Genomic DNA, 12,385 nt, shown 5'->3' with positions numbered 1-12,385 from the left:
GTTCCACTTTCTTCTTGGACTAAAACCATACCAATGGTTGTATCTGCAGCGGCGAGATACAGGTAAAAGTCTTTTTGATAGTTTGGGGCATACATTAATGATGCTCTAATCAGGGAATCTTTGAGAGCATCAAAAGAAGCTTGCGCAACTTGGTCCCAATGGAAGGGTACCCCTTTCTTCAATAGACACGTAAAACCTTTAGCCAATTCAGCATAGTTTGGAATGAATCTCCTCAGAAATTTTGCCTTCCCTTGAAGTCTCTGTATCTGTAACAAGTTTGAAGGTGGAGGCAAGTCAAGGATTGCCTGAACCTTAATGGGATCAAGTCAAATTCCATCTTTTGAAACTATGAATCCAAGCAATCGACCAGAGCCAACACAAAACACACATTTATGTGGATTGAGTCTTATCTTGTAGTGTCGACACCGTAAGAATATTGCTCTCAAATGTTGCAGGTGATCAGTCTGTTTTCGTGAATGAGTAGGCAAATCATCAAGATAAGGTTGAACAATGTGCTTGATGTCATGGAAGGCATAATTCATCACCCTCTGAAATGTAGCCCCTGCATTCTTCAAACCAAAAGGTAACTTTCGATAAGAAAATGTGCCCCACAGACAAATAAAAGTGGTTATTGATTGGTCCTATGGGCAGATATTGATTTGATTGTAGCCAGAAAATCCATCCATGAATGAAAAGATTTCACATCTGGCACATTCGTCAATAATCTGGTCGATAAAAGGTATAGGATAATTGTCTTTTGGACATGCTTGGTTTACATCCCTATAATCGATGCACGCTTGAATTATCCCTTGTTTTTCATCATTGGAACAATATTAGATACCCAATCAGTAAGAGGTACAGGGAAACTGAAGCCAGCATGCAAGAGTTTTTCAACCTCTATTTTAATGGCAGCGACTTTCTTAGGATGAACAGGTCGAAGTTGCTATCGTACTAGTTTGACATCAGGGTACATTTTAATCTCATGTTCAACAATACTTGAGTCAATGCCTGGAATCTCCTCATAAGACCATGCAAAAATATCTCTAAATTCACGAAACAGAGCACAGTAATTATCAAGTTCCAATGGAGAGCAGGATTTGCCGACATGAATGTTTTCTACAATGTTAGGCTTGGTCAAAATGTTTATACAAATTGTTTCTTATATGTTTGACAAATTATGCTCAAAATCTACAGTGTTTACAGAATTTGACAATAAATCAACGATCAATGGGTGATTTAGTTCATTTGAATAATTTTCAATGTCATCTAGAAGGTGGGAACGATGACAATAATCCTCCCACGGTGCCTCTCCTATCATCATTGATTTGACGATTCCTTCATTCGTATAATGTATATGTGAAAAAGGATCTGAAGAGGTACCATATTCTAACGATCTATCTACCCATACAATTGTTGAGTGTAGATTAGGGTTTGCTGCATAAGCCCGAAAGATTGACTGCTATGATTATTCAATGGGGCTTAACAGCAACACCTCACTATGACCATCAATTTCAAATTGGTTGGAAATCCTCGTAAAATCAGATGATGTAGAAGAAATCATGTTGCAAGTCTCTACTCTTTCCACTTCTGCCAAACCAAATGGTGATAGGAGGGTGAAAGTGCCCATTAGGGAAGGATCTTTAAGGAGACTTACTCCAACACTTTGAAGTGACAGTGGTGGTCTGTGTATCAACGGAATGCTTCTTGTAGCATGTGAACCATTGGCAAAGAAGGCTAGCTTATCAATGACTGTGATTCCACCCTTGAAAGGGAATGCAATTGTATGAAAGTACGTGGAAACGACAGTAGCCATAGCATATACCCAAGGCCTTCCTAGTAAAATGTTGTAATCGAGGAGTCCATCAACTACCTCAACTTCAACAATAACTGTCTTGCCCCCTAGTTCGATTTGCAGGTTACTCAAAATCCCATATGGAGTATATGTTCTTCCATCAAAGGCTTTTAACGTAGTTGGTGATCGTGACAATGGCGGTGAACCAAGTGTTTTCCAACAGCTCATGGACATAATGCAAGTAGATGCCCCCTCATCAATAATAGTTCGATGAACATTCTTATTGAGAGCTTTTACTTGGATTAGGAAAGCTAATTGCGCCGGTAACTGTGGTGAATATCCTGCATGGTTAAAAACCACAAGATTTGAATCCGTAGGATCTATTCCACCTATTGCTGACAATAAAGCTTGTTTCTGGGAGGGACAGTTTTGCAACACCTCAAGTGTCGACATAACGGAAGGTGATTGAGCCAGATCTTTCACTATCTTATAGTTTTGAGCTGCTCAAGCACGAGGGTTGAATGTTGATTTGTGCATAACTCCCTTTGGTGGTTTTATTGTCAATTCAGGTACAATTGGTGGAACAACTTCAAATGAAGTCGAGGTCGATGTACTAGGTTGATCAGTGGCATGATTATTCGATGACGATGGATTTCCATAATCTTTGTTTCTTGTTGACACCAAAACATCGTTTTGTGGGTTTGTGATGGATAACATGAGTACTTGAGATGTGGAAGCATGGTCAGTTGCAACGGAATGTGTCTCCGGGGTTGGAAACGGATCTGTCAACACTGCTGATGTGGTTGAAGTCTTTAAAAATTTAGATACCTCAGAGAGATGTGGACAGTCTCTTGTATAATTCTCATCATTACATATCAGACATGGATAACGAGGTTTCCTGGTTGTGGTGGAGGAATCAGATGATTTCTCTGGAGGGGAATTTTCTTGTTCCTTTTTGTTATTCTTCCCCTTTTTCTTACCTCCTAGTTGCTTTGGATTTTTGCCTTTGTCAGATGACACAGCATTAATCTCCGAGGAAAGAGTGTTTTCTGATGCATTTTTAGTTTGATTGGAAACAACAAGATTTTGACCAGATGGTCTTCCTGCCGCCTGTGTGCTTGAAGAACCAATCACACCGTCATCAACATGAGAGTCCTTACTCGATTGTGGAGGTGGTGGAACAGTGAAATCTGGTCTAGGTGCATTGGGAATTTTATCATCGAGCATGTTGGATTGTGTGTAAATCAAATCCAAATATTGGGCACGAGCGATGACTTGCTCCTCTATGACAACTCCACTTTTTTCCACATCCTCGGTGATTGATGGAAACAAGGATTTTATGAACCACTCAGCTAAAAGTTGATCAGGAACATATGTCTTAACCATTCGACGACAACGTCGCCACTCATGAATATGATCTGATATATGGGTAGTAGTAGTTTGTTTAAAGTTGGTCAAGAGCTTTGTTCCAGTCTCGTATCTGATAGGTAACTGGAAGTGGGTCAAAAAGGTAGTGGCTAAAGTTGTGAAGTTACCGAAAGAAGCTCTTGGTAATTCAATGTACCATTTAGCAGCTAGAACAGTAAGTGTTCCTTGGAAAATATGAAGTCTGATTGAATCATCGTTCAAAGTGTTAGATAAACACCATAAATGAAAGTTCATAACATGATTTGATGGGTCTTCTCCAAGATTTCCATTAAACTTCGGAATATCAAATGGTAACTTATGCAGAATTACCAGCCACCAAGGTGCATATGAGATTGGATCATTGGTGAGCCAATTTAAATCTGGTAATTCTAAAGTTGCTATGAATGGAAATTGTCGATTCAAGTCAGGTTAAGCATACCCAGGATATGATGGAATTGCCTGTGCAATAGGTCTTTGCAGACCAACATAGGGCATCTGCATTTGGTAACCTTGGTATGGTTGTTGAACAAAACCAGTATAAGGTGGTTGTTGATAACCAGGCTGAATTTGTGGTTGTCCATAACCTGCAAAGCCTTGTTGCCCAGGACCTTGGTAAGCTTGATATTGACCAAAACCAGGTTGAGCTTGTGAACCAAGTCCAAACTGAGGTTGGAACTGCTAGAACTAGGGTTGTTGGAATTGCGGCAGCCACAGTTGTTGAACCAACTGTTGTTGCTCAGTAATGAAAGGTTGACCAGGTTGTGAATCAACTATACCAGTGTAAGCCTGGGTTAGCCTAGATAAAGATATACTAACCTGAGGTTGTTGCTGAACTCCAGAAACAAGTGGTTGTTGTATAACAACTTGAGAAACTTGAGCCTCTTGACTTGGAACTTGTGGTTGCAAGGGAGAAGGATCAGTTTGTACCGGTTGAGATACAACAGTTTGAGCTTGTGAACATGGCACAGTAGTAACAACAGGTGTAGTAGGAATAATTGACACAGCTTGCATTGGTTGTGTTGGATACACAAGCCTTGGTTGAGTTGGCATTATTGTTTGCCATTGACAAACTCTAATTCCAGGTTGACTTGAATATTGTGGGAAATTACCATATGGTTGTCCTCCGGGATAAGGAGGATACGATGAATAAGCATATTGCTCTCCATATGGTGGCAATCCAGTATTTAATGGATACATAGGTCTTTGTTGACCAGATTGCCCAGGATGATACTAATGTGCAGGATAAAATTGTTGAGTTCCCATTAGAGAAGAACCAGGTAAAATTTTGGTTGAGGACATGGGTGATGACCATGGTGCAGAAGCAACCCCTGAGTGGGTTCTTGAAAATGATTGGTAACCAATCGGGACGGATGATTCACCATATAGGTAGAAAACATCGAAGGAGTTACAACAAAAGATTCTACTGCAACTGTATCAAATGATACAGTCTGGGATGTTAACGGTTGTTCAGCCATAGTTAACTGGCCCAAAAGTTGTCCTAAAGATTCGATGGCTACTTGAAAGGAAGCAGGATCAGATGAAGAAAAGTAATTAGGAGTAGTAGGGTAAAGATAAAGCCCAGTTCCAAAGTGAAACGTGGTTCCAAGTGTGGAATCTTCTACTAATTCCTCCTCTATGGCAATCAAATCTGGTGGAAGAACTTGACTGTCAGGTCCGTAAAAGATTTCTGGTGTTGATGAAAGTGTAGTTTCAATAGTTACTGATGTCTGAGGGGTAACAAATTCTGAATGTCAAAAGTCGAAGTCCATATGTTCAAGAAAATTAACAACAATGTCAAAGGGAGGTTCCTGAACAACTTCAGGTGCAGATGTAACTTCTATTTGAACTAGGATAGATTTTGGACTACCTTCTGGTTGAATTGATTAAATTTAGAAGCACTTTCTCGTTGAACGATTTCAAGTTGAGTATCAACTTGTTGTTGGACAACCTTGGTTATAGTTTCACTAGGATCAATGCTAATGTCCTCAGGTAATTGTGAAACTTCTTCTTTAGGAACGGATGTACCAGAAATAGTCAGAGTAACTGGAGTCTCTATACTTACCGAAATAGATGTTTCAGGTAACTCAGATGAAGAACTAAGAGTTCTTGACGTACTAGACTCAGTTAAACGAGACTGCTTTATCTGAATTGGTGTCACTTCGAGAGGCAAAGGTATTTGGCTCGTTATTCTCCACGAACAATGGGGTATGGGTTGATGTTCCTCCATGATTGCTGATTAATTTTATTATCAAAAGGAAATAAACAAAAAGGGGTAACTAGGCAAAAGGTTTACCAAGCAACTGTGAACTGCAAAATACCTCCTGGCGAACCAAGAAGTACGAGAAAGCAATCTCCCCGAATGTTATGTCCGGTGTATCACATTTGCGAGGCAGCTGACTCAGTTACTTAAGGATGGATAGCAACCTAGTGTTGTCCTCCCATATATACCTGAAGGTACGTGGAGGCCTAGTCTGTATAAGCATTGTCTAATGCAAAACTGCACAGTGAGAGCATTCCTATATACTTTACGTACTGTAACACCGCCCTACATACCTGAAGGTACGTGGAGGAGTTACGATATACTCACGTACTAGAATGAGGTATCACACTCAGGATGTATTGCAGACAAGTTAGCGACAGCTGCTTGGTTTAACGATGTGATGTATTCTGAAATTCCTAGGAATGCAACTATCATGATAAGCATTCTTTCCATTCAGTTTTAACAATGAAAATCCTAGCTACTTAGGGATAGAGCAATCAGATTTCATTTGATCAAAGAGTAAAGAGCACAATCTAAATGCAAATTCCCTACACTATTCCTTTTAGCACACAAACTCTTTTCAATGTAAGATGCATGTATTTCTTTTCAATTTCCCTTAATGTAAATGATCCAAAAAGGAAAACTCTCTTTTCATAAAAATGACGATTTTGCGACAATTTCTTTTCAAGGAAAGGAAGACTCTACGACACTTTTGTTTTCAAAGAAATGAGGAATTACGACACTTTTAAAGAAAAGACTAATCATATGCAGATATCAACCAGTCGATCTTTCATGAATGAAGATTTGACGACAATTCAACTTTCGAAGGAAAAGAGGATTTTACGACACTTTCTTTTGCTAAAGATCAATTGATCAAAGCTAACTTTCAACTATAGATTGAAAATGACAAAGTAAATACATAAGAAACATTTACCAATCCTAGTCTAAGTAGGGCCAAATTAAGGAGATGAAAAACTATTTTCAGAGACAAAACATCATTGACATTCAACAACTCATTCAAACAAGAGAAAATTGGCATAAACTTTCAGTTCCTAGATGAGAAACTGACCTCAAGGGATCAGCATAAGCAGCAGTTACAGACAATGCGCTGAATCGCACTGGATCTATGCGGTAAGTGCACTACAGTGCACTGTGTCCTTCATTGGACTATGCCGGTGATAGTAAGCCATTCTTAAGGCAATTTTGACACGGTTTCGACTCAATTTTCAATGAAAGAAGACTGAAATTCAATCAACGACCACAAATACAGTATGTCAAAATGTCTTAAGAGGCTGATGAGCTACTAAGATGGATGAATGGTCCCCAATGGAGTCGCCAATTTGTTTTGGGAAATTTTAGTGTTCTTGGATAAACACCTAACCCTCTAGACTAGTAGCTTAATCTAGAAACAACAGTACAAAGCATTCTCTACCTTTTCTATAAACAATAGATAAAATAAGAGAATATAGAACCTACTTGTAGCTTCCGCTTGTTCCTTATCTCCCTTGACCGATTCTGTTGCTCCTTCCCATACTTAAGCCGCTTGAGAAGTACTTGCACACAGACAGAAACAAAAACCCATCAAAGCATATGATAATGATCTATTGATTAAACATAGCATGGAATCAAGTACATGATAAGCATATGAAAGCATCAAAATACAATACAAGCATATGGAAAAAGCTTTGAACACTTTATTAGTAAAAGGAAGAGTTACAACCCAATTTGCCTGATTCAGCATCACTCCTCCAGTTCAATCCCATCCTCTCCTCATAGCAAGTAAGACACTTTGACATCATTACAATACTTTCAAATTTCATCAACTCAAATCTTATACCAACAGCATCTCCCTACCATTCAATAATTTCCAGCCCCTGATCACTTAGATGAGTGGTCTTTTTATAGGTGAATGAAGGAAGTTATGCCATGAATGGTGATAATGAATGCCCTCCTAAATTTAGAATTCAGTTCCATGGAAGAATGGATAAGGGGATTGATGTTCCTTAACTCCCTTCCTCATCCAAATGCGAACTCAAAGGAGTGGATAGCCTTGAGAAACTTCTAGAGGCATCCAATGGATAAGGAATCTTTCAAACCCTCATGGAAATTCGCTCAAATTCACCTAGTGCGGGCCAGAGAGGGACCAAGTGCACTGCATAGCACCCTGAGAATGTATGGTATGCATTGCAGTGCACCCTAATGAAGGCCTACCTGCGCTGATCTTCTTAGAGGCAGTTTTTGGATGTTTTCAGTGATGGAACTTCATGGGAAATGAGGCATTCTGATGTTTAACTTCTTTAGGGCATGTAACAACTGCATTAGGGATTGATGGGCCCTAATAGTATCGATCTGTAAGTTGGGGTTGATGTGCCCAAATGGATCTGTAACAGATACCAGAGGTAGCCCCACCTACCAGCATCTCTTTGATCACTACAAAGCAATGTAGTAAGATCATTTCCCAGACTAGGGAATTTGTTTTCCTTATGATTTTCCCTCACGGAAGGAAGAAGGTTGTGGCCATAGCTTCTAGACAGGGATCCTCCACATAGCAGCACCAGATGGACAAGATCGTGGAGGAGTACAGGGACATTTTCGCCTCACCTACAGGGGTACCTCTGCAATGTCAATTTAAGCACTCCATTGATCTTGTAGGTTTTAACCCTGTTCAGAACTTACCTGCATACGAATTCTAAAAACAAAAAATAAACAAAGGCGAGAGCATAACACATAAAAAACTATACACAGAGATTTTACACTTGATCCCAAAACCAAGACTACCAGATTGATTTTCCATTATGTTCCTTTCAATGTTACAATACATATAAATACATGCCGAAGCATCCAATACCATGGACCGAAAACCATCGCGCCCAAAACCATGTCCGAAAACCATGCATAAAGCCATGCACAAAACCATGGATCTAAAAAAAAAATTCCCTTGGGTGCTGCCCCGAACCCCGTAGAGGGGAGCTAACTGCCCCCCTCAAAACCCCTCTGACACCCCCACTACACAACGAAGGGGGGGATAGTCATGGAAAGAATATAACACAACCCAACATTCTCCCACTTGTTGTTTTCTTTCCACGGGAGAGCTTAGTCATTTATCCAACCCTGCAACGCCCGTAGTTTCTCTACACCAACAGAAATTCTCAGAGCTCATAGATTTTGTCAATGCATCTACAGTATTATTCAAAGTGTCCACCTTTACCAGCAACACCTTTTTGTCTTTTATCATATCCCTCACAAAGTGATACTGAATATCAATGTGTTTTGTCTTTGAATGATAATCAGGGTTCTTTGCTAATAAAATTGCACTTTGGCTATCATTGTCTATCCTTATAGCTCCCTGTATTAACCCCATACTTGAACACAATCTCTGCAACCAAACTACTTCCTTGCTTGCATGAGTGGCTACCATGTATTCTGCCTCTGTATTTGATAGTGCCACTACAGATTGTTTCTTACTCATCCAACTGACTGCCGCTCCAAATATTTTAAACACATACCCACTTGTAGATCTTCTCTGATCCAGATCTCCAGCCCAGTATGCATCAACAAAGCCACGGATATCCAAAACTATGTCCAAACCATAATCACTAGTGCCACACAAATAACTAAAAACCCACTTCACTGTTGTCAATGCTCCTTCCCTAGTTTTGACATAAACCTGCTCAATACTCACACAGCATGTGCAATGTCTAGTCTAGTACAAACCATCACATACATCAGGCTATCGACTACACTTGCATATGGAACACGGGACATGTCCTCTTCCTCTTCTTGTGTCTTGGGACACTGTTCAACAGATACCTTTACACCTACAAGAATAGGAAACTTCACTGGTTTACTATCCTGCATATTAAACCTTTGTTGTATTGTCTCAATATACTTCCTCTGATTTAACCAGAGCTTCATCTTTTCCCAATCTCTTTTAATTTCCATGCCCAAAATATAGTTTGCAGCACCAAGATCTTTCTTGTCAAATTTGGAGGACAATTGGGTCTTCAAATCCTGGATAATTTCTTTGTCATTTTCAACCAGCAACATATCATCCACATATAAGACCAGATAAAAAACATGGCCACCAATTTTAAAATACACACAGTGATCTGCTTTGCTTCTCGTGAAGCCAAGTCCCCGTATAAATGTATCAAATTTCTGATACCACATCCTTGGTGATTGTTTTAACCCATACATAGACTTTTTTAACTTGCATACCAATTCTTTCTTACCCTTCACCGAAAAAGCCTTCAAGTTGCTTCATGTAGATATCTTCTTCTAGATCCATGTGAAGAATTGTTGTCTTCACATCCATCTGTTCTGCCTCGAAATCAAAAGCAGTAGCAACAGATAAAAGTAATCTAATAGAATCTACCTTGGCAACAAGAGAAAAAATATCACCAAAATAGATTCCCGGCACCTGGGAATAACATTTTTCTACCAACTGAGCTTTGTATTTCTCCACCTTTCCTTCTACATTTGTCTTCTTCTTGAACACCCATTTTCTGCCAATGGTTTTCCTTCCAACCGACAACTCCATCAGATCCCAAGCCCCATTTTTGTGAACATATGCAATTTCATCAACCATGGCCTCTTTCCAGAGTTTGCCATCCTCTGAATCTACTGCTTCCTTCACAACTCTGGGATCATCATCAGTAATAGATAAAGAAAAATTTGAACAGAAAGCAGATGGACTATACCTTTCTGGCTGCCTTCTTTCTCAAACTGGTCTTCTCACAATCGAAGTTTGTGGCTCTTCATATTCTGATTCCTCTCATGTTGTAGAGTCTAATTCTTCCTCCTTTAGCTCAAACTCTATCTTCTCATGTTCCTCTGAAGGGACTTCATGTTTAATAACATCTTTCACCTCTCTAAACACCACATCTCGGATGTACACAACCTTCCTTGTTACTAGGTTCCAAAGCTTATAGCCTTTTAAACCATCCTTATACCTAATAAAGATGCACTTTTCAGATTTACTATCCAACTTTGTTATTTTCTCCTTTGGAACATGTACATATGCATCACATCCAAATACCCTCAGATGTGAAAGAGAGGGTTTCTTACTAGTCCATACCTCTTATGGAGTCTTATCCTCTAACACTGATGAGGGTGATCTGTTGACCAAGTAACATGCAATCTCCACCGCCTCTCCCCAGAATTCTTGTCCTAACCCGACACCACTGAGCATGCCTCTTGCCCTTTCCATCAACATCTTGTTCATTCTTTCTGCAACTTCATTTTGCTCAGGTGTGTATGGAATAGTCTTCTGTCGTGCTATACCACACTTCTTACAGAATTCTTCAAATTCCTTCTTGCAAAACTCTCCACCGTTTTCTGTTCTCAACACCTTTATCTTCTTTTCTGTCTGGTTTTCCACCAGATCCTTAAATTCCTTAAGCCTGTCAAAGACTTCAGATTTCTTCTTGAGGAAATATATCCATGTATTCTGTGAGAAGTCATCTGTAAATGATACACAGTACACATGCTTACCCAGTGATGGAACCTTCACACGTCCAAACACATCACTATGCACAATCTCTAATATTTGTTTCAGCCTCTTACCACCAGAGGGGAAACTCACTCGATTCCGCTTCCCATATAGATAGTTTTCACATAAATCAAAATCTAAAGAGCTATTAGTCATACCTTCTAACATACCTTTACCATGAAGTATTCGAAGGCCCTTCTCTCCAATATGTCTAAGCCTTTGATGCCATAGCATGGTCTTTTCTCTAGAGACCACTATATTTTCTGCTCCACTTTAAGGAACCACAAAACTGTTGCACCCATCAACAACAATCCTACCTTGCATCTTGTAAAGAGTTCCAATCTAAACTCCCTGCATTAATACCAGTGCTCCTCGAACCATCTTGCAGGTATCTTTCTCGAACATTGTTTTTACACCTGCATCATCCAGCTTGCTTACAAAAATCATATTTCTGGCTAATGCATGAATATGAAGAACGACCGGAAGTGTTCTAATCCTTCCACCTTGCAACTTCAGCTTAGCTTTTCCGCGACCAACGATTCTAGCCTTCCTGTCATCCCCCAAGAAGACATCACCACCATCATATTTCTCATACTAGAAAAACCACTCTCTATGTGGAGTGAAGTGAAAGGATGCACCTGATTCAATCAACCATGCCTCGTGATCTACATGTGTACTGAAGAAGCTAAGTACACACCCCCACCTTCATCTGAGGTGGTTTTTGCCTCTGCAAAAGGAGCATCATCAGATCCATTTCCTTTGTCAGGAGCTTTAGATTTACAGTCCCTTTTTGTAGTGCCCTTCCTTTCCACATTTCCAGCACACCTTTATAGGTTTTCCTGGAGATTTAGATCTCCCTCTAGATTTAGATTTAGATTTCCTATTATGGGACCGTCCTCATACATACAAGGCATCACCATTCTGTCTCTCCATATTTTTTCATCTCTTCTCCTCCGTTGGCAAGGATGAGACTATTTCATCAAACTACAAGGCAGTTGCATTGCTACCTGTTGCAATAACCAGACTATCCCATGAATCTGGTATAGAACACAACAAACCGATGCACTTATCTTCATCTGAAATTTTAATATCAACATATAATAATCGACTTACCACATTATTAAATGTGTTCATATGCATTGTCGTCGAGTCTCCATCTTTCATCCTTAGGTTATACAGTTTTTTCCATAGGAACAGTTCATTCACCAGAGACTTAGAGTGGTAAAAAGTCCCTAACTTGTCCCACAAATCCTTCGTTGTAGTTTCCCATGATACATTCAGCAATACTGAATATGAAGCACATAATTGTATTGTTCTCTTTTCCTTCTTATCCAACTTCTTCCATTCTTCATCAGACACTCCCGTTGGTTTAGTACCCAGATATACCGTGATCCACTAATCTTTATCCACCAACATATCATCCATCTTGATTTTC

The sequence above is a fragment of the Pinus tabuliformis genome, chromosome 8 (assembly GCF_031772625.1).
Source record: "Pinus tabuliformis cultivar Carrire ecotype Pingquan chromosome 8, CPIR1, whole genome shotgun sequence".
Lineage (NCBI taxonomy): Eukaryota > Viridiplantae > Streptophyta > Pinopsida > Pinales > Pinaceae > Pinus > Pinus tabuliformis.
Note: the sequence above shows the minus strand (reverse complement) of the source record.